Genomic DNA, 18,355 nt, shown 5'->3' with positions numbered 1-18,355 from the left:
ACTGGGGTAGACATGGTGCCGGGGGCAGTAGAAGAAGATTTGGAGACTGGGGTAGACATGTTGCCGGGGGCGGTAGAAGAAGAGTTGGAGACTGGGGTAGACATGGTGCCGGGGGCGGTAGAAGAAGATTTGGAGACTGGGGTAGACATGGTGCCGGGGGCGGTAGAAGAAGAGTTGGAGACTGGGGTAGACATGGTGCCGGGGGCTGTCGAAGAAGATTTGAAGACTGGGGTAGACATGGTGCCGGGCGCGGTAGATGAAGAGTTGGAGACTGGGGTAGGCGTGGTGCCGGGGGTGGGAGAAGAAGAGTTGGAGACTGGGGTAGACGTGGTGCCGGGGGCGGTAGAAGAAGAGTTGGAGACTGGGGTAGACATGGTGCCGGGGGTGGGAGAAGAAGAGTTGGAGACTGGGGTAGACATGGTGCCGGGGGCTGTCGAAGAACATTTGGAGACTGGGGTAGACATGGTGCCGGGGGTGGTAGAAGAAGTGTTGGAGACTGGGGTAGACATGGTGCCGGGGGCGGTAGAATAAGAGTTGGAGACTGGGGTAGACATGGTGCTGGGGGCGGTAGAAGAAGTGTTGGAGACTGGGGTAGACATGGTGCCGGGGGCGATAGAAGAAGTGTTGGAGACTGGGGTAGACATGGTGCCGGGGGCCGTAGAAGAAGATTTGGAGACTGGGGTAGACATGGTGCTGGGGGCGGTAGAAGAAGTGTTGGAGACTGGGGTAGACATGGTGCCGGGGGCGGTAGAAGAAGAGTTGGAGACTGGTGTAGACATGGTGCCGGGGGCAGTAGAAGAAGACTTGGAGACTGGGGTAGACATGGTGCCGGGGGCGGTAGAAGAAGAGTTGGAGACTGGGGTAGACATGGTGCCGGGGGCGGTAGAAGAAGAGTTGGAGACTGGTGTAGACATGGTGCCGGGGGCAGTAGAAGAAGACTTGGAGACTGGGGTAGACATGGTGCCGGGGGCGGTAGAATAAGAGTTGGAGACTGGGGTAGACATGGTGCCGGGGGCGGTAGAAGAAGTGTTGGAGACTGGGGTAGACATGGTGCCCGGGGCAGTAGAGGAAGTGTTGGAGACTGGGGTGGACATGGTGCCGGGGGAGGTAGAAGACGAGTTGGAGACTGGGGTAGACATGGTGCCGGGGGCGGTAGAAGAAGAGTTGGAGACTGCGTTAGACATGGTGCTGGGGTCGGTAGAAGAAGAGTTGGAGGGTGGGGTAGACATGGTGCCGGGGGCAGTAGAAGAAGAGTTGGAGACTGGGGCAGACATGGTGCCGGGGGCAGTAGAAGAAGATTTGGAGACTGGAGTAGACATGGTGCCGGGGGCGGTAGAAGAAGATTTGGAGACTGGGGTAGACATGGTGCCGGGGGCGGTAGAAGAAGAATTGGAGACTGGGGTAGACATGGTGCCGGGGGCGGTAGAAGAAGAGTTGGAGACTGGGGTAGACATGGTGCCGGGAGCGGTAGAAGAAGAGTTGGAGACTGGGGTAGACATGGTGCCGGGGGCGGTAGAAGAAGAGTTGGAGACTGGGGTAGACATGGTGCCGGGGGCGGTAGAAGAAGAGTTGGAGACTGGGGTAGACACGGTGCCGGGGGCGGTAGAAGAAGTGTTGGAGACTGGGGTAGACATGGTGCCGGGGGCGGTAGAAGAAGAGTTGGAGACTGGTGTAGACATGGTGCCGGGGGTGGTAGAAGAAGAGTTGCTAACTGGGGTAGACATGGTGCCGGGGGCGGTAGAAGAAGAGTTGGAGACTGGGGTAGACATGGTGCCGGGGGTGGTAGAAGAAGAGTTGGAGACTGGGGTATTCATGGTGCCGGGGGCGGTAGAAGAAGAGTTGGAGACTGCGGTAGACATGGTGCCGGGGGCGGTAGAAGAAGAGTTGGAGACTGGGGTAGACATGGTGCCGGGGGCGGTAGAAGAAGAGTTGGAGACTGGGGTAGACATGGTGCCGGGGGCGGTAGAAGAAGAGTTGGAGACTGGGGTAGACATGGTGCCGGGGGTGGTAGAAGAAGAGTTGGAGACTGGGGTAGACATGGCGCAGGGGGCGGTAGAAGAAGAGTTGGAGACTGGGGTAGACATGGCGCCGGGGGCGGTAGAAGAAGTGTTGGAGACTGGGGTACACATGTTGCCGGGGGCGGTAGAAGAAGAGTTGGAGACTGGGGTGGACATGGTGCCGGGGGCGGTAGAAGAAGAGTTGGAGACTGGGATAGACATGGTGCCGGGGGCGGTTGAAGATGAGTTGGAGAATGGGGTAGACATGATGCCGGCGGCAGTAGAAGAAGAGTTGGAGACTGGGGTTGACATGGTGCCGGGGGCGGTAGAAGAAGAGTTGGAGACTGGGGTAGACATGGTGCCGGGGCGGTAGAAGAAGAGTTGGAGACTGGGGTAGACATGGTGCCGGGGGCGGTTGAAGAAGAGTTGGAGACTGGGGTAGACATGATGCCGGGGGCGGTAGAAGAAGAGTTGGAGGCTGGGGTAGATATGGTGCCGGGGGCGGTAGAAGAAGAGTTGGAGACTGGGGTAGATATGGTGCCGGGGGTGGTAGAAGAAGAGTTGGAGACTGGGGTAGACATGGTGCCGGGGGCGGTAGAAGAAGAGTTGAAGACTGGGGTAGACATGGTGCCGGGGGCGGTAGAAGAAGAGCTGGAGACTGGGGTAGACATGGTGCCGGGGGCGTTAGAAGAAGAGTTGGAGACTGGGGTAGACACGAGGCCGGGGGCGGTAGAAGAAGAGTTGGAGACTGGGGTAGACATGGTGCCGGGGGTGGTAGATGAAGAGTTGGAGACTGGGGTAGACATGGTGCCGGGGGCGGTAGAAGAAGAGTTGGAGACTGGGGTAGACATGGTGCCGAGGGCGGCAGATGAAGAGTTGGAGACTGGGGTAGACATGGTGCCGGGGGCGGTAGAAGAAGAGTTGGAGACTGGGGTAGACATGGTGCAGGGGGCAGTAGAAGTAGAGTTGGAGACTGGGGTAGACATGGTGCCGGGGGCGGCAGAAGAAGAGTTGGAGACTGGGTTAGACATGGTGCCGGGGGCGGTAGAAGTAGAGTTGGAGACTGGGGTAGACATGGTGCCGGGGGCGGTAGAAGAAGATTTGGAGACTGGGGTAGACATGGTGCCGGGGCGGTAGAAGAAGAGTTGGAGACTGGGGTAGACATGGTGCCGGGGCGGTAGAAGAAGAGTTGGAGACTGGGGTAGACATGGTGCCGGGGGCGGCAGAAGAAGAGTTGGAGACTGGGGTAGACATGGTGCCGGGGGCGGTAGAAGAAGTGTTGGAGACTGGGGTAGACATGGTGCTGGGGGTGGTAGAAGAAGAGTTGGAGACTGGGGTAGACATGGTGCTGGGGCGGTAGAAGTAGAGTTGGAGACTGGGGTAGACATGGCACCGGGGGCGGTAGAGGAAGAGTTGGAGACTGGGGTAGACACGGTGCCGGGGGCGGTAGAAGAACTGTTGGAGACTGGGGTAGACATGGTGCCGGGGGCGGTAGAAGAAGAGTTGGAGACTGGGGTAAATGTGGTGCCGGGGGCGGTAGAAGAAGAGTTGGAGACTGGGGTAGACATGGTGCCGGGGGCGGTAGAAGAAGAGTTGGAGACTGGGGTAGACATGATGCCGGGGGCGGGAGAAGAAGAGTTGGAGACTGGGGTAGACATGGTGCCGGGGGCGGTAGAAGAAGAGTTGGAGACTGGGGTAGACATGGTGCCGGGGGCTGTAGAAGAAGTGTTGGAGACTGGGGTAGACATGGTGCTGGGGGTGGTAGAAGAAGAGTTGGAGACTGGGGTAGACATGGTGCCGGGGGTGGTAGAAGAAGAGTTGGAGACTGGGGTATTCATGGTGCCGGGGGCGGTAGAAGAAGAGTTGGAGACTGCGGTAGACATGGTGCCGGGGGCGGTAGAAGAAGAGTTGGAGACTGGGGTAGACATGGTGCCGGGGGCGGTAGAAGAAGAGTTGGAGACTGGGGTAGACATGGTGCCGGGGGCGGTAGAAGAAGAGTTGGAGACTGGGGTAGACATGGTGCCGGGGGTGGTAGAAGAAGAGTTGGAGACTGGGGTAGACATGGCGCAGGGGGCGGTAGAAGAAGAGTTGGAGACTGGGGTAGACATGGCGCCGGGGGCGGTAGAAGAAGTGTTGGAGACTGGGGTACACATGTTGCCGGGGGCGGTAGAAGAAGAGTTGGAGACTGGGGTGGACATGGTGCCGGGGGCGGTAGAAGAAGAGTTGGAGACTGGGATAGACATGGTGCCGGGGGCGGTTGAAGATGAGTTGGAGAATGAGGTAGACATGATGCCGGCGGCAGTAGAAGAAGAGTTGGAGACTGGGGTTGACATGGTGCCGGGGGCGGTAGAAGAAGAGTTGGAGACTGGGGTAGACATGGTGCCGGGGCGGTAGAAGAAGAGTTGGAGACTGGGGTAGACATGGTGCCGGGGGCGGTTGAAGAAGAGTTGGAGACTGGGGTAGACATGATGCCGGGGGCGGTAGAAGAAGAGTTGGAGGCTGGGGTAGATATGGTGCCGGGGGCGGTAGAAGAAGAGTTGGAGACTGGGGTAGATATGGTGCCGGGGGTGGTAGAAGAAGAGTTGGAGACTGGGGTAGACATGGTGCCGGGGGCGGTAGAAGAAGAGTTGAAGACTGGGGTAGACATGGTGCCGGGGGCGGTAGAAGAAGAGCTGGAGACTGGGGTAGACATGGTGCCGGGGGCGTTAGAAGAAGAGTTGGAGACTGGGGTAGACACGAGGCCGGGGGCGGTAGAAGAAGAGTTGGAGACTGGGGTAGACATGGTGCCGGGGGTGGTAGATGAAGAGTTGGAGACTGGGGTAGACATGGTGCCGGGGGCGGTAGAAGAAGAGTTGGAGACTGGGGTAGACATGGTGCCGAGGGCGGCAGATGAAGAGTTGGAGACTGGGGTAGACATGGTGCCGGGGGCGGTAGAAGAAGAGTTGGAGACTGGGGTAGACATGGTGCAGGGGGCAGTAGAAGTAGAGTTGGAGACTGGGGTAGACATGGTGCCGGGGGCGGCAGAAGAAGAGTTGGAGACTGGGTTAGACATGGTGCCGGGGGCGGTAGAAGTAGAGTTGGAGACTGGGGTAGACATGGTGCCGGGGGCGGTAGAAGAAGATTTGGAGACTGGGGTAGACATGGTGCCGGGGCGGTAGAAGAAGAGTTGGAGACTGGGGTAGACATGGTGCCGGGGCGGTAGAAGAAGAGTTGGAGACTGGGGTAGACATGGTGCCGGGGGCGGTAGAAGAAGTGTTGGAGACTGGGGTAGACATGGTGCTGGGGGTGGTAGAAGAAGAGTTGGAGACTGGGGTAGACATGGTGCTGGGGCGGTAGAAGTAGAGTTGGAGACTGGGGTAGACATGGCACCGGGGGCGGTAGAGGAAGAGTTGGAGACTGGGGTAGACACGGTGCCGGGGGCGGTAGAAGAACTGTTGGAGACTGGGGTAGACATGGTGCCGGGGGCGGTAGAAGAAGAGTTGGAGACTGGGGTAAATGTGGTGCCGGGGGCGGTAGAAGAAGAGTTGGAGACTGGGGTAGACATGGTGCCGGGGGCGGTAGAAGAAGAGTTGGAGACTGGGGTAGACATGATGCCGGGGGCGGGAGAAGAAGAGTTGGAGACTGGGGTAGACATGGTGCCGGGGGCGGTAGAAGAAGAGTTGGAGACTGGGGTAGACATGGTGCCGGGGGCTGTAGAAGAAGAGTTGGAGACTGGGGTAGACATGGTGCTGGGGACGGTAGAAGATGAGTCAGAGACTGGGGTAGACATGGTGCCGGGGGCGGTCGAAGAAGAGTTGGAGACTGTGGTAGACATGGTGCTGGGGACGGTAGAAGATGAGTCAGAGACTGGGGTAGACATGCTGCTGGGAGCGGTAGAAGAAGAGTTGGAGACTGGGGTAGACATGGTGCCGGGGTGGTAGAAGAAGAGTTGGAGACTGGGGTAGACATGGTGCCGGGGGTGGTAGAAGAAGAGTTGGAGACTGGGGTAGACATGGTACCGGGGGCGGTAGAAGAAGAGTTGGAGACTGGGCTAGACATGGTGCCTGGGCGTTAGAGGAAGAGTTGGGGACTGGGGTAGACATGGTGCTGGGGGTGGTAGAAGAAGAGTTGGAGACTGGGGTAGACATGGTGCCGGGGGCGGTAGAAGAAGAGTTGGAGACTGGGGTAGACATGGTGCCGGGGGCGGTAGAAGAAGAGTTGGAGACTGGCGTAGACGTGGTGCCGGGGGCGGTAGAAGAATAGTTGGAGACTGGGGTAGATGTGGTGCCGGGGGCGGTAGAAGAAGAGTTGGAGACTGGGGTAGACATGGTGCCGGGGGCGGTAGAAGAAGTGTTGGAGACTGGGGTAGACATGGTGCCGGGGGTGGTAGAAGAAGAGTTGGAGATTGGGGTAGACATGGCACCGGGGGTGGTAGAAGAAGAGTTGGAGACTGGGGTAGACATGGTGCCGGGGGCTGTAGAAGAAGAGTTGGAGACTGGGGTAGACATGGTGCTGGGGATGGTAGAAGATGAGTCAGAGACTGGGGTAGACATGGCACCGGGGGCGGTAGAAGAAGAGTTGGAGACTGCGGTAGACATGGTGCCGGGGGCGGTAGAAGAAGAGTTGTAGGGTGGGGTAGACATGGTGCCGGTGGCTGTAGAAGAAGAGTTGGAGACTGGGGTAGACATGGTGCTGGGGGCGGTAGAAGAAGATTTGGAGACTGGGGAAGATATGACGCCAGAATCGCTGCCATCAAGCAAAGAACAAGCTTCATTCGATATCTGCCCTGTTGTATATCTGAGTCAGACGTGTTCGATGGGGCAGAGTAGAGGAAGTTTGAGCTCCGTTTGACCCGGGAGTGTCTGGATGGAGAGGAAATATTCCCTTGGTTATTATGTGAGTTTGGTATCTGTCATCATGAGTAAACTCTATGATGCAAGAAGAGCTCCTTCTCATTTCAAACGATAACATTTCCCTTCTACACTTCGCAGCTGTAGACGGGTCAATACATTGTGAATTTTAAATGGACACTCGTTCGAGCCAGATTAATAAAATTCCATTCTTTGCGGGGAGAAATACAGAACTAGGGGGAGGCACAGGCAGCTCCACAGAACGGGTGAGGGTGGGGGCACATGGGGTGGTGGGGCAGGGACGAGCAGGGAAGACCAACTGAATTTCCTGAGTGAAATTGTTTGCCTGTATCCAAAGTGAATTGCATCAGAAATTCCCTCTTGTCGCAAGCTTTGGGATGTTCTTGAGACTCAAACATATCAAATTAATGATTGTTAAATGAATCATTTCTATTTTATTCAGAGATTCCAATCAGATTGGAATCCAACAGCTTCGTGGTCACTTTTACTAAAAAAAAAATGTTGAACTGCTAGAATGGTATTTGAACTGACATTGTCCGGAGTACTAATGCAGTTACATAGCGACTACACTGGCAGGTAAACCCCTACGCACTTTGTAATCTGACCCATCAGAAGCAATCTCAACAGGTGAATTGTTAATATCTCGAGTTTAATATCGGGGATATTTTGACCTAAACTCCCTCCAATACTGCAGCCCTGTCCATCCCCAGCTCAGGGTCCAGCTCGCAGCTCTCGACGTCTTTCTAGGTTTTACACTTGGAATGTTACAGACCTACAAAGGTGGCAGCAGGAAGGTTAGGAATGTCGGAAGCAACCCCAACCTGATTGGAGTGGACAAATAAGATGCAAACACTGATCTGATTACTGAAAGCAATGCAGATTATTAGACTGAGAAATAGGTTCTGAGGCAGAGATTGAAAGTCTCATGCACTGATTCCATCTGTCTAAACACCACAACAATATAAGCTCCTGCTATAATCTGCTTCCGTGTAATTATCCTATTTGTAAATAAATTTGAGGTGGCACTTTCTGCCTTTTGGAGTGGATGGGTGTAGTGTCCAATCCGAGTTGGTCTTCATTAGAACATACGAAATAGGAGCAGGAGTCGGCCATACGGCCCCTCGAGCCTACTCCGCCATTCAATAAGATCATGTCTGATCTTCGACCTCAACCTCTTCAGGGCTGAACAATGTGGGGAAATTATAATCGTTAAATGTCCAACATTTCGGATACAGAAAAGGTTTGCATTTATACAGCCTCTTATATCATCACTGTATCACAAATGCTTTACAATCATTAGGTTACTAGTGAAGTGTAGTCTGCACAGAGCGGAATTAAATGGAGTGCATGTAAACAGAGTGTTTCATTTGGGAATTTGGAAAGAGTGGGAATTCAGAGAAGAGGGGGAGGAGTTGCTGCTTTTTGCCTACTTGTAGTGCTTTGTGTTACAGGTAGATATTAGTTTCATTACCCATAACTTAATCTAGATCAAGTAAATAGTCAAGAAACTAAACTGTAAATTAAGTTACATAAATATAAATGTAGTTAAATAGAACAAGGTCATATAGGGATGGCAGTGCAGGCGATGTGCCACAACTGCAGCATGTCGGAGTTTGTGGAGAGCATTGTGATCCCAGACAACCACGTTTGCAGTAAGTGCCTGCATCTTGAGGAACTTCAGCTCAGAGTTGTTGAGTTGGAGTCTGAGGTGCAGACATTGCGGGGCATCAGGGATGGGGAGAGTTACCTGGACACTTTGATCCGGGAGGCATTCACATCCCTTAGGTTAGGCAGTGGTACAGGTCAGGGACAGGAGGGTGTGACTGAAACTCAGGCAGGTAAGTGGACCCCAGGTGCAGCGCTGGAGGAGCCTCAGCCTTTGCCCTTGTCCAACAGGTATGAGGTTTTTGCTGCCTGTGTGGATGAGGGAAAAGCCTGTAGGATGGATGAGCAACCTAACCATGGCACAGTCAAGTGGGGGGAGTGAAAGGGAAAGTAGTTGCGGTAGGGGACAGTATAGTCAGGGGGACAGATACTGTTCTCTGGAGACGCGACTGGGAGTTCCGAAGGTTGTGTTGCCTGCCCGGTGCCAGGGTTAAAGACATCTCCTCGTGGCTGGAGAAGAACTTGGATTGGGAGGGGGAGAATCCAGTTGTCATTGTCCACGTAGGAACCAATGACATAGGTAGAACTAGGAATGAGGTTCTTCTGAGAGAGTTTGAGCTGTTAGGGTCCAAATTAAAAAGCAGAACCTTAAAAGTAATAATCTCTGGATTGTTACCTGAGCCACGCGCCAATTGGCATAGGGATAAGCAGATTAGAAGGTTAAATGTGTGGCTCAAAGGTGGTGTGGGAGGCAGGGATTTTGCTTCATGGAGCACTGGCACCAGTACTGGGGAAAGAGGGAGCTGTTACATTGGGATGGGCTCCACTGAAACTGGGCTGGAACAAGTGCCTTGGCGATTTGAATAACTAGGACAGTAGACAGGGCATTAGACTAATGAGGGGGGTGGGTGGGAGATTCAGGAAAGAGTAAGTTTAAAAGCAGCGAGAGAAATACATAGATACATAGATACATAGAAGATAGGAGCAGGAGTAGGCCATTCGGCCCTTCGAGCCTGCTCCACCATTCAATGAGATCATGGCTGATCATCCAAATTCAGTACCCTGTCCCTGCTTTCTCTCCATATCCCTTGATCCCTTTAGACATAAGAAATATATCCAACTCTTTCTGGAATATACTTAATGAACTGTCCTCCACCGCCCTCTGTGGCAGAGAATTCCACAGGTTCACCACTCTCTGGGTGAAGAAATTCCTCCTCATTTCAGTCCTAAATGGCTTACCCCTTATCCTTAGACTATGACCCCTGGTTCTGGACTCCCCGGCCATCAGAAACATCCTTCCTGCATCTAGTCTGTCCAGGCCTGACAGAATTTTATAGGTTTCGATGAGATCCCCTCTCAATCTTCTAAACTCCAGTGAGTATAAGCCCAATCGACCCAATCTCTCCTCATACGTCATTCCTGCCATCCCAGGTATCAGCCTGGTGAATCTTCGCTGCACTCCTTCCATGGCAAGAACATCCTTCCTCAGGTAAGGCGACCAAAACTGCACACAATACTCAAGGTGTGGTCTCACCAAGGCCCTGTACAACTGTAGCAAGACATCCTTGTTCTTGTACGCGAACCCTCTTGCTACGAAGGCCAACATACCATTTGCCTTCTTAACCGCCTGCTGCACCTGCATGCTTACCTTCAGTGACTGGTGCACAATAACACCCAGGTCTCTTTGCACTTCCCCTTCTCCCAAACTATTGCCATTCAAATAATAATCTGCCTTCCTGTTTTTGCCACCAAAGTGGATAACCTCACATTTATCCACATTATAGTGCATTTGCCATGTTTCTGCCCACTCACCCAACCTGTCCAAATCATGCTGGAGTTTCACGACATCCTCCTCACAGCATACCCTCCCACCCAGCTTTGTGTCGTCTGCAAATTTAGAGATATTACATCCAATTCCCTCGTCCAGATCATTAATATATATTGTGAACAGCTGGGGTCCTAGGACCGATCCTTGCGGTACCCCACTAGTCACTGCCTGCCACTGGGAAAATGACCCGTTTATTCCAACTCTTTGCTTTCTGTCCGCCAACCAGTTCTCTATCCAAGTCAATACCTTGCCCCCAATCCCATGTGCCTTAATTTTGCACGCTAATCTCTTATGCGGGACCTTATCGAAAGCCTTCTGAAAGTCCAAACACACCACATCCACTGGTTCTCCATTATCTATTTTACCAGTTACATCCTCAAAAAATTCCAGTAGATTAGTCAAGCATGGTTTACCTTTTGTAAATCCATGTTGACTTTGTCCGATCCAGTCACTGCTTTCCAAGTGCTCTGCTATTACATCTTTTATAATGGACTCTAGCATTTTCCCCACTACTGATGTCAGGCTTACCGGTCTATAATTCCCTGCCTTTTCTCTACCACCTTTTTTGAATAGTGGGGTAACATTAGCTACCCGCCAATCCATGGGTACCGTTCCAGAGTCTATCGAGTTCTGGAAGATGACCAGCAATGCATCTATTATTTCTAGGGCCACTTCCTTAAGTACCTTGGGATGTAGATTATCAGGCCCTGGGGATTTATCGGCCTTCAGTCCCATCAATTTTCCTAACACCATTTCCCTACAAATAATGATTTCTTTCAGTCCCACCCTTTCATCAGACCCTATGTTCCTCGGCATCTCTGGGAGGTTATTTGTGTCCTCCTTTGTGAAGACAGAACCAAAATATGTATTTAGTTGGTCTGCCATTTCTTTGTTCCCCATTATAAATTCCCCCGATTCTGACTGCAAGGGACCTACGCTTGACTTCACCAATCTTTTTCTCTTCACATATCTATAAAAGCTTTTACAGTCAGTTTTTATGTTCTCTGCAAGCTTACTCTCATATTCAAGGCTCTAGAGCAGAGCAGAGCTTTGGGTAAAAATAAGCAGAGTGGGTCAGGAAGGGACAGAGAGAGTAACAAAGGTAATAGGGCATCAGTGACTAAGGTGACATCAGGAATAAATAGAAGAAAGCCAAAGCTAAAGGCACGATATCTGAATGTGCGAAGCATTTACAACAAAATAGATGAATTCATAGCGGAGATAGAACTTAATAGGTTTGAAATAATAGCTATTATGGAGACGTGGTTGCAAAGTGGGAACCAAATATTCCAGGATACTTAACTTTTAGAAGAGATAGGCAAAATGGAAAAGGAGGAGGGGTAGCCCTGATAATAAAGGATGGGATATAGGCAGTAGAGAGAAAGGATCTTAGCTCTGAAAATCAAGTAGTAGAATCAGTTTGGGTGTAGCTAAGAAACAGCAAGGGACAGAAAACATTGGTGGGAGTTGTTTATAGGCCCCCAAACTGTAGTTGTAATGTAGGGCAGAGTATAAATCAGGACATTAGAGGTGAATGTAACAAGGGTAATTCAGTAATCATGGGGGATTTTAATCTACATATAGACTGGGCAATCCAAATTTGCAGTAATAGTGTGGAGGACGAATTCATGGAATGTATGCAAGATAGTTTTCTAGATCAGTTAGTTGAGGAACCAATTAGGAACAGGCTATTTTAGATCTAGTATTGTGCAATAAAAAAGTGTTAATTGATAACGTTGTAGTAAAGGGGCCTTTACGGGAAGAGTGACCATAATATGATAGAATCTTATATTAAGTTCAAAAGTGATTTAGTTAAATCCAAAACTAGGGTCCTAAATCTAAACAAAGCAAACTACGTAGGTATGAGGGGCGATTTGGCTAAGGTAGATTGGGAAACTACATTAAAAGGTATGACAGTGGATGAGCAATGGCTAGCATTTAAAGAATTAATACGTACTTTACAACAAATATATATTCCTTTAAGGCAAAAAAATCCCACAGGAAAAGTGGCCCAACCGTGGCTAACAAGATAAGTTAAAGATAGTATTAGATCAAAGGAAGAGGCTTATAACGTTGCCAAAAAGAGCAGTAAACCTGAGGATTGGGAGGATTTTAGAATTCAGTAAAGGATGACCAAGAAATTGATAAAGAAAGGAAAAATAGAATATGAGAGTAAACTAGTGAGAGACATAAAACGGACTGTAAAAGCTTCTACAGGTATGTAAAAAGGAAAAGATTGGCAAAAGTAAATGTGGGTCCCTTACAGGCTGTGACACGAGAAATTATAATGGGAAATAAGGAAATGCGGAGAAATTAAACAAATATTTTGTGTCTGTCTTCACGGAAGGAGGCACAAAAAAACTCCTGGAAATAGTGGAGAACCAAGGGTCTATCAAGAATGAGGAACTGAAAGAAATTAGTATTATTTAAAAAAGTAATACTGGAGAAATTAATGGGACTGAAAGCCGATAAATCCCCTGGACCTGATGGCCTACATCCTAGGGTTTTGAAAGAGGTGGCTATAGAGATACTGGATGCATTGGGTGTCATCTTCCAAAATTCCATTGATTCTTGAACAGTTCCTGCAAATTGGAAGGTAGCAAATGTAACTCCACTATTTAAGAAAGGAGGGAGAGAGAAAATGGGGGCCTACAGGCCAGTTAACCTGGCATCAGTAGTAGGGAAAATGCTAGAATCTATTATTAAGGACGTGGTAATAGGGCACTTAGAAAATAATATTAGGTTTGGGCAGGGTCAGCATGGATTTATGAAAGGGAAATCATGTTTGACAAATTTGTTAAGAACATAAGAAATAGGAGCAGGAGTAGGCCATTTGGGCCTTCGAGCCTGCTCCACCATTCAATAAGATTATGGCTGATCTTCCACTTCATCTCCACTTTTCTGAACTATCCCCATGTCCCTTGATTCCCTTAATATTCAAAAATCGTGGGAACAAGGCACTTAGCAATTAATAATAGGATAGGGCAGAGTCAACACGGATTTATGAAAGGGAAATCGTGTTTGACGAATCTGTTAGAGTTTTTTGAGGTTGTAACTGGCAGAATAGATAAGGGGGAACCAGTGCATGTGGTGTATATGGATTTTCAGAAGGCATTCGATAAGGTCCCACACAAAAAGTAACTAAACAAAATTAGGGTTCATGGGATTGGGGGGTAATATACTAGCAAGTATTGAGGATTGGTTAATGGACAGAAAACAGAGAGTAGGAATAAATGGCTCATTTTTGGGTTGGCAGACTGTAACTAGTGGGATACCGCAAGAATCAGTGCTTGGGCCTCAGCTATTCACAATCTATAGCTATGATTTGGATGAGGGGACCAAATGTAATATATCCAAGCTTGCTAATGATACAAAGCTAGGTGGGAATGTAAGTTGTGAGGTGGATGCAAGTAGGATATAGACAGGCTAAATGACTGGGCAAGAATATGGCAAATGGAATATAATGTGGAGAAATGTGAAGTTATCCACTTTACTAGGTAAAATAGAAAAGCAGAGTATTTTTTAAATGGTGAGAGTTTGGAAAATGTTGGTGTTCAGAGGGACCTGGGTGTCCTTGTACACGAATCACTGAAAGTTAACGTGCAGGTACAGCAAGCAATTAAGAAAGCAAATGGTATGTTGGCCTTTATTACAAGAGGATTTGAGTATAAGAGTAAAGGGCCTAGAAATTCAGTTTGGGGCGGCCAGCTCGCTCGCGCCCAGAAAGTACCGCTGCGCGCGGAGCCACTTGCGCCCGCCGGAAATTCAGTTTCAGCGCCCCAACTCGAAGGCGGCCGCTATTCAAGGGTTTTGGCGCCCCCGCTTGGAGCGCTGAAACTGAATATCGGTGTGCTAGGTGCCGCAGTGCCACCCGCTGCGGAGCGGCAGGCTGCGGTACTGCAGGCCTTCCTCCCTCTCTTAAGGGGGAGGTGCCTGCAACAGCGAGATCGCCGCTCGCTAGTGCCGGCAAATGAGCCCGGTACCACGGAGAAGTGCCGGGCTCCCGGAAAACAGCCGGCAATGCCGTGGGGGGGGGGGGTGGAGGAGGCCGGGGAAGGAGGTGCGGGCAGGCGGCCGCCGAAAAAGCGGCCGACCGCACCTCCGCCTTAACTCGCCCCACTAACGCTACAGGACGGCTCCGTTTTCTGATCGCTGTTTGCGGCCGCTGCGGAAGAGGCGGCCGCAATTAAATATGGCGGTCGGGCTGGTAGCGGGGCGGTAGCGGGGCACTGCGCACACCGATGACATCATCGGTGGCGGCGCAGCGCTACTGGCTAACGCCGCCATTACCGCAGCGCTGAATATCGGCGAAAGCTCAGCAAGTGGCGCAAAAGCCCTCTTTGGGCGAAAACTGGGCGCAAAGCCTACTGAATTTCTAGCCCAAGGTGTCTTACTGCAATTATATAGGGCCTTGCTGAGACCACACCTGCAGTATTGTTTATAGTTTTGGTCTCATTACCTAATGAAGGATATACTTGCCATAGAGGGAGTGCAACAAAGGTTCACCAGACTGATTCCTGCGATGGGGGGATTGTCCAATGAGCAGAGGTTGAATGGACTATGCCTATACTCTCTGGAGTTTAGAAGAATGAGAGGCGACCTCATTGAAACATATACAATTCTTAGAGGGCTTGACAGGGTAGATGCAGGGAAGATGTTTCCCCTGGCTGGGGAGTCTAGAACCAGGGGTTACAGTCTCAGAATAAGGGGTCGGCCATTTAGGACTGAGATGAGGAGAAATTTCTTCACTCAGAGGGCGGTGAATCTTTGGGATTCTCTGCCCCAGAGGGCTGTGGAGGCTGAGTCGTTGAGTATATTCAAGGCAGAGATCGATAGATTTTTGGATATTAAGGGTATCCAGGGATATGAGGATAGAGCAGGAAAGTGGTGTTGAGGTAGAATTGTGGAGCAGGCTCGAGGGGCCAAATGGCCTAATCCTGTTCCTATTTCTTATGTTCTTATGCAGGCTGTTAAAGAAGCATATGGGATTCTTGGCTTTATTAATAGAGGAATAGAGTACAAAAGCAAGGAAATCATGCTAAACTTTTCTTAATCACTGGTTCGGCCCCAGCTGGAGTATTGTGTCCAATTCTGGGCACCACACTTTAGGAAGGATGTCAAGGCCTGGGAGAGGGTGCGGAGGAGATTGACCAGAACGGTCCCAGCGATGAGGGACTTCAGTGATGTGGAGAGACTGGAGAAGCTGCGGTTGTTCTCCTTAGAGCAGAAAAGCTTAAGGGGAGATTTAATAGAGGTGTTCAAAATCATGAGGGGTTTTGGAGAACATTTCTGACATTCATATAAGGGGTTTTGATGGAGCAAATAAGGAGAAACTGTTTCCAGTGGCAGGAGGGTTGGTAACCAGAGGACACAGATTTAAGGCAATTGGCAAAAAAGCTGGGGGTGGGGTGGGGTGGTAGGGTGGGAGGGGGAGATAAGCATAATTATTTTCATGCAGTGATTTGTTGTGATCTGGAATGTGCTGCCTGAAAGGGCAGTGGAAGCAGATTCAATAATAACTTTCAAAAGGGTATAGGAAAAATACTTGGAAAGGAGAAATTTCAAAGAGCTGCCACAATGGGCCAAATGACATCCTTCTGTGCTGTAAGATGTTAAGATAATTGCAACAGCTAATTTGCACAAAACAGGATCCCACACACAGAAAATAAATGATCCAATCCTCTGTTTGCCGAGAAGTTGTCTGGAGGAGGGCGCCGTCAAACCGCACATGGGCATACTGGCACTTAATGTGCACCTGAGCAGGCAGGCCTTAGTTCAATGTCCACCCTGGTTCAATGTCCATCCAAGTTCAATGACCATCCTGGTTCAATGTCCATCCTGGTTCAATGTCCATCCTGGTTCAATGTCCATCCTGGATCAATGTCTATCCTGGTTCAATGTCCATCCTGGTTCAATGTCCATCCTGGTTCAATGTCCATCCTGGTTCAGTGTCCATCATGGTTCAATGTCCACCCTGGTTCAATGTCCATCCTGGTTCAATGAACATCCTGGTTCAATGTCCACCCTGGTTCAATGTCCATCCTGGTTCAATGTCCTTCCTGGGTCAATGTCTATCCTGGTTCAATGTCCATCCTGGTTCAATGTCCACCCTGGTTCAATGTCCACCCTTGTTCAATGTCCATCCTGGTTCAATGTCCATCCTGGTTCAATGTCCATCCTGGTTCAATGACCATCCTGGTTCAATGTCCACCCTGGTTCAATGTCCATCCTGGTTCAATGTCCATCCTGGTTCAATGTCCATCCTGGTTCAATGTCCATCCTGGTTCAATGTCCACCCTGGTTAAATATCCATCCTGGTTCAATCTCCATCCTGGTTCAATGTCCATCCTGGTTCAATGTCCACCCTGGTTCAATGTCCACCCTGGTTCAATGACCATCCTGGGTCAATGTCCACCCTGGTTCAATGTCCATCCTGGTTCAATGTCCATCCTGGTTCATGTCCATCCTGGTTCAATGACCACCCTGGTTCAATGTCCATCCTGGTTCAATGTCCATCCTGGTTCAATCTCCACGCTGGTTCAATGTCCACCCTGGTTCAATGTTCTTCCTGGTTCAATGTCCATCCTGGTTCAATGTCCATCCTGGTTCAATGTCCACCCTGGTTCAATGTCCATCCTGGTTCAATGTCTATCCTGGTTCAATCTCCACCCTTGTTCAATGTCCACCCTGGTTCAATGTCTATCCTGGTTCAATGTCCATCCTGGTTCAATGTCCATCCTGGTTCAATGTCCACCCTGGTTCAATGTCCACCCTGGTTCAATGTCCATCCTGGTTCAATCCCCTTTCTGGTTCAATGTCCATCCTGATTCAATGTCCATCCTGGTTCAATGTCCATCCTGGTTCAATGTCCATCCTGTTTCAATGTCCACCCTGGTTCAATGTCCACCCTGGTTCAATGTCCACCCAGGTTCAATGTTCATCCTGGTTAAATGTCCATCCTGGTCCAATGTCCTGCCTGGTTCAATGTCCATCCTGGTTCAATCCCCATTCTGGTTCAATGTCCTTCCTGTTTCAATGTCCATCCTGGTTCAATGTACATCCTGGTTCAATGTCCATCCAGGTTCAATGTCTATCCTGGTTCAATGTCCACCCTAGTTCAATGTCCATCCTGGTTCAATGTCCATCCTGGTTCAATGTCCATCCTGGTTCAATGTCCACCCTGGTTCAATGTCCTTCCTGGTTCAATGTCCACCCTGGTTCAATGTCCATCCTGGTTGAATGTCCATCCTGGTGCAATGTCCATCCAGGTTGAATGTCCATCCTGGTTCAATGTCTATCCTGGTTCAATGTCCACCCTGGTTCAATGTCTATCCTGGTTCGATGTCCACCCTGGTTCAATGTCCATCCTGGTTCAATGTCCACCCTGGTCCAATGTCCATCCTGGTTCAATGTCCATCCTGGTTCAATGTCCATCCTGGTTCAATGTCCACCTGGTTCAATGTCCATCCTGTTTCAATGTCCATCCTGGTACCATGTCCATCCTGGTTCCATGTCCATCCTGGTTCAATGTCCACCCTGGTTCAATGTCCACCCTGGTTCAGTGTCCATCCTGGTTCAGTGTCCATCCTGATACAATGTCCATCCTGGTTCAGTGTCCACCCTTTTTCAATGTCCATCCTGGTTCAATGTCCATCCTGGCTCAATGTCCATCCTGGTTCAATGTCCATCCTGGTTCAATGTCCACCCTGGTTCAATGTCCACCCTGGTTCAATGTCCATCCTGGTCCAATGTCCATCCTGCTTCATTGTCCATCCTGGTTCAGTGTCCATCCTGATTCAATGTCCACCCTGGTTCAATGTCCACCCTGGTTCAATGTCCATCCTGGTTCAATGTCCATCCTGGTTAAATGTCCATCCTGGTTCAATGTCCACCCTGGTTCAATGTCCACCCTGGTTCAATGTCCATCCTGGTTCAATGTCCACCCTGGTTCAATGTCCATCCTGGTTCAATGTCCACCCTGGTTCAATGTCCATCCTGGTTCAATGTCCACCATGGTTCAATGTCCACCCTGGTTCAATGTCCATCCTGGTTCAATGTCCACCCTGTTTCAATGT

General features: G+C 50.3%; 1 protein-coding gene across 2 annotated transcripts in view; it reads right to left on the bottom strand.

Annotated features, from left to right (window-relative positions):
- Positions 1-18,355, bottom strand: part of LOC147110188 (retroviral integration site protein Fli-1 homolog) — a 184,540-nt gene that overhangs the window by 119,204 nt on the left and 46,981 nt on the right. The window lies entirely within an intron of this gene.

The sequence above is a fragment of the Somniosus microcephalus genome, chromosome 12, assembly GCF_052327205.1.
Source record: "Somniosus microcephalus isolate GS21.2 chromosome 12, FLI_Smic_1.0, whole genome shotgun sequence".
Lineage (NCBI taxonomy): Eukaryota > Metazoa > Chordata > Chondrichthyes > Squaliformes > Somniosidae > Somniosus > Somniosus microcephalus.
Note: the sequence above shows the minus strand (reverse complement) of the source record. Positions and strands in the feature narration are given on the sequence as shown.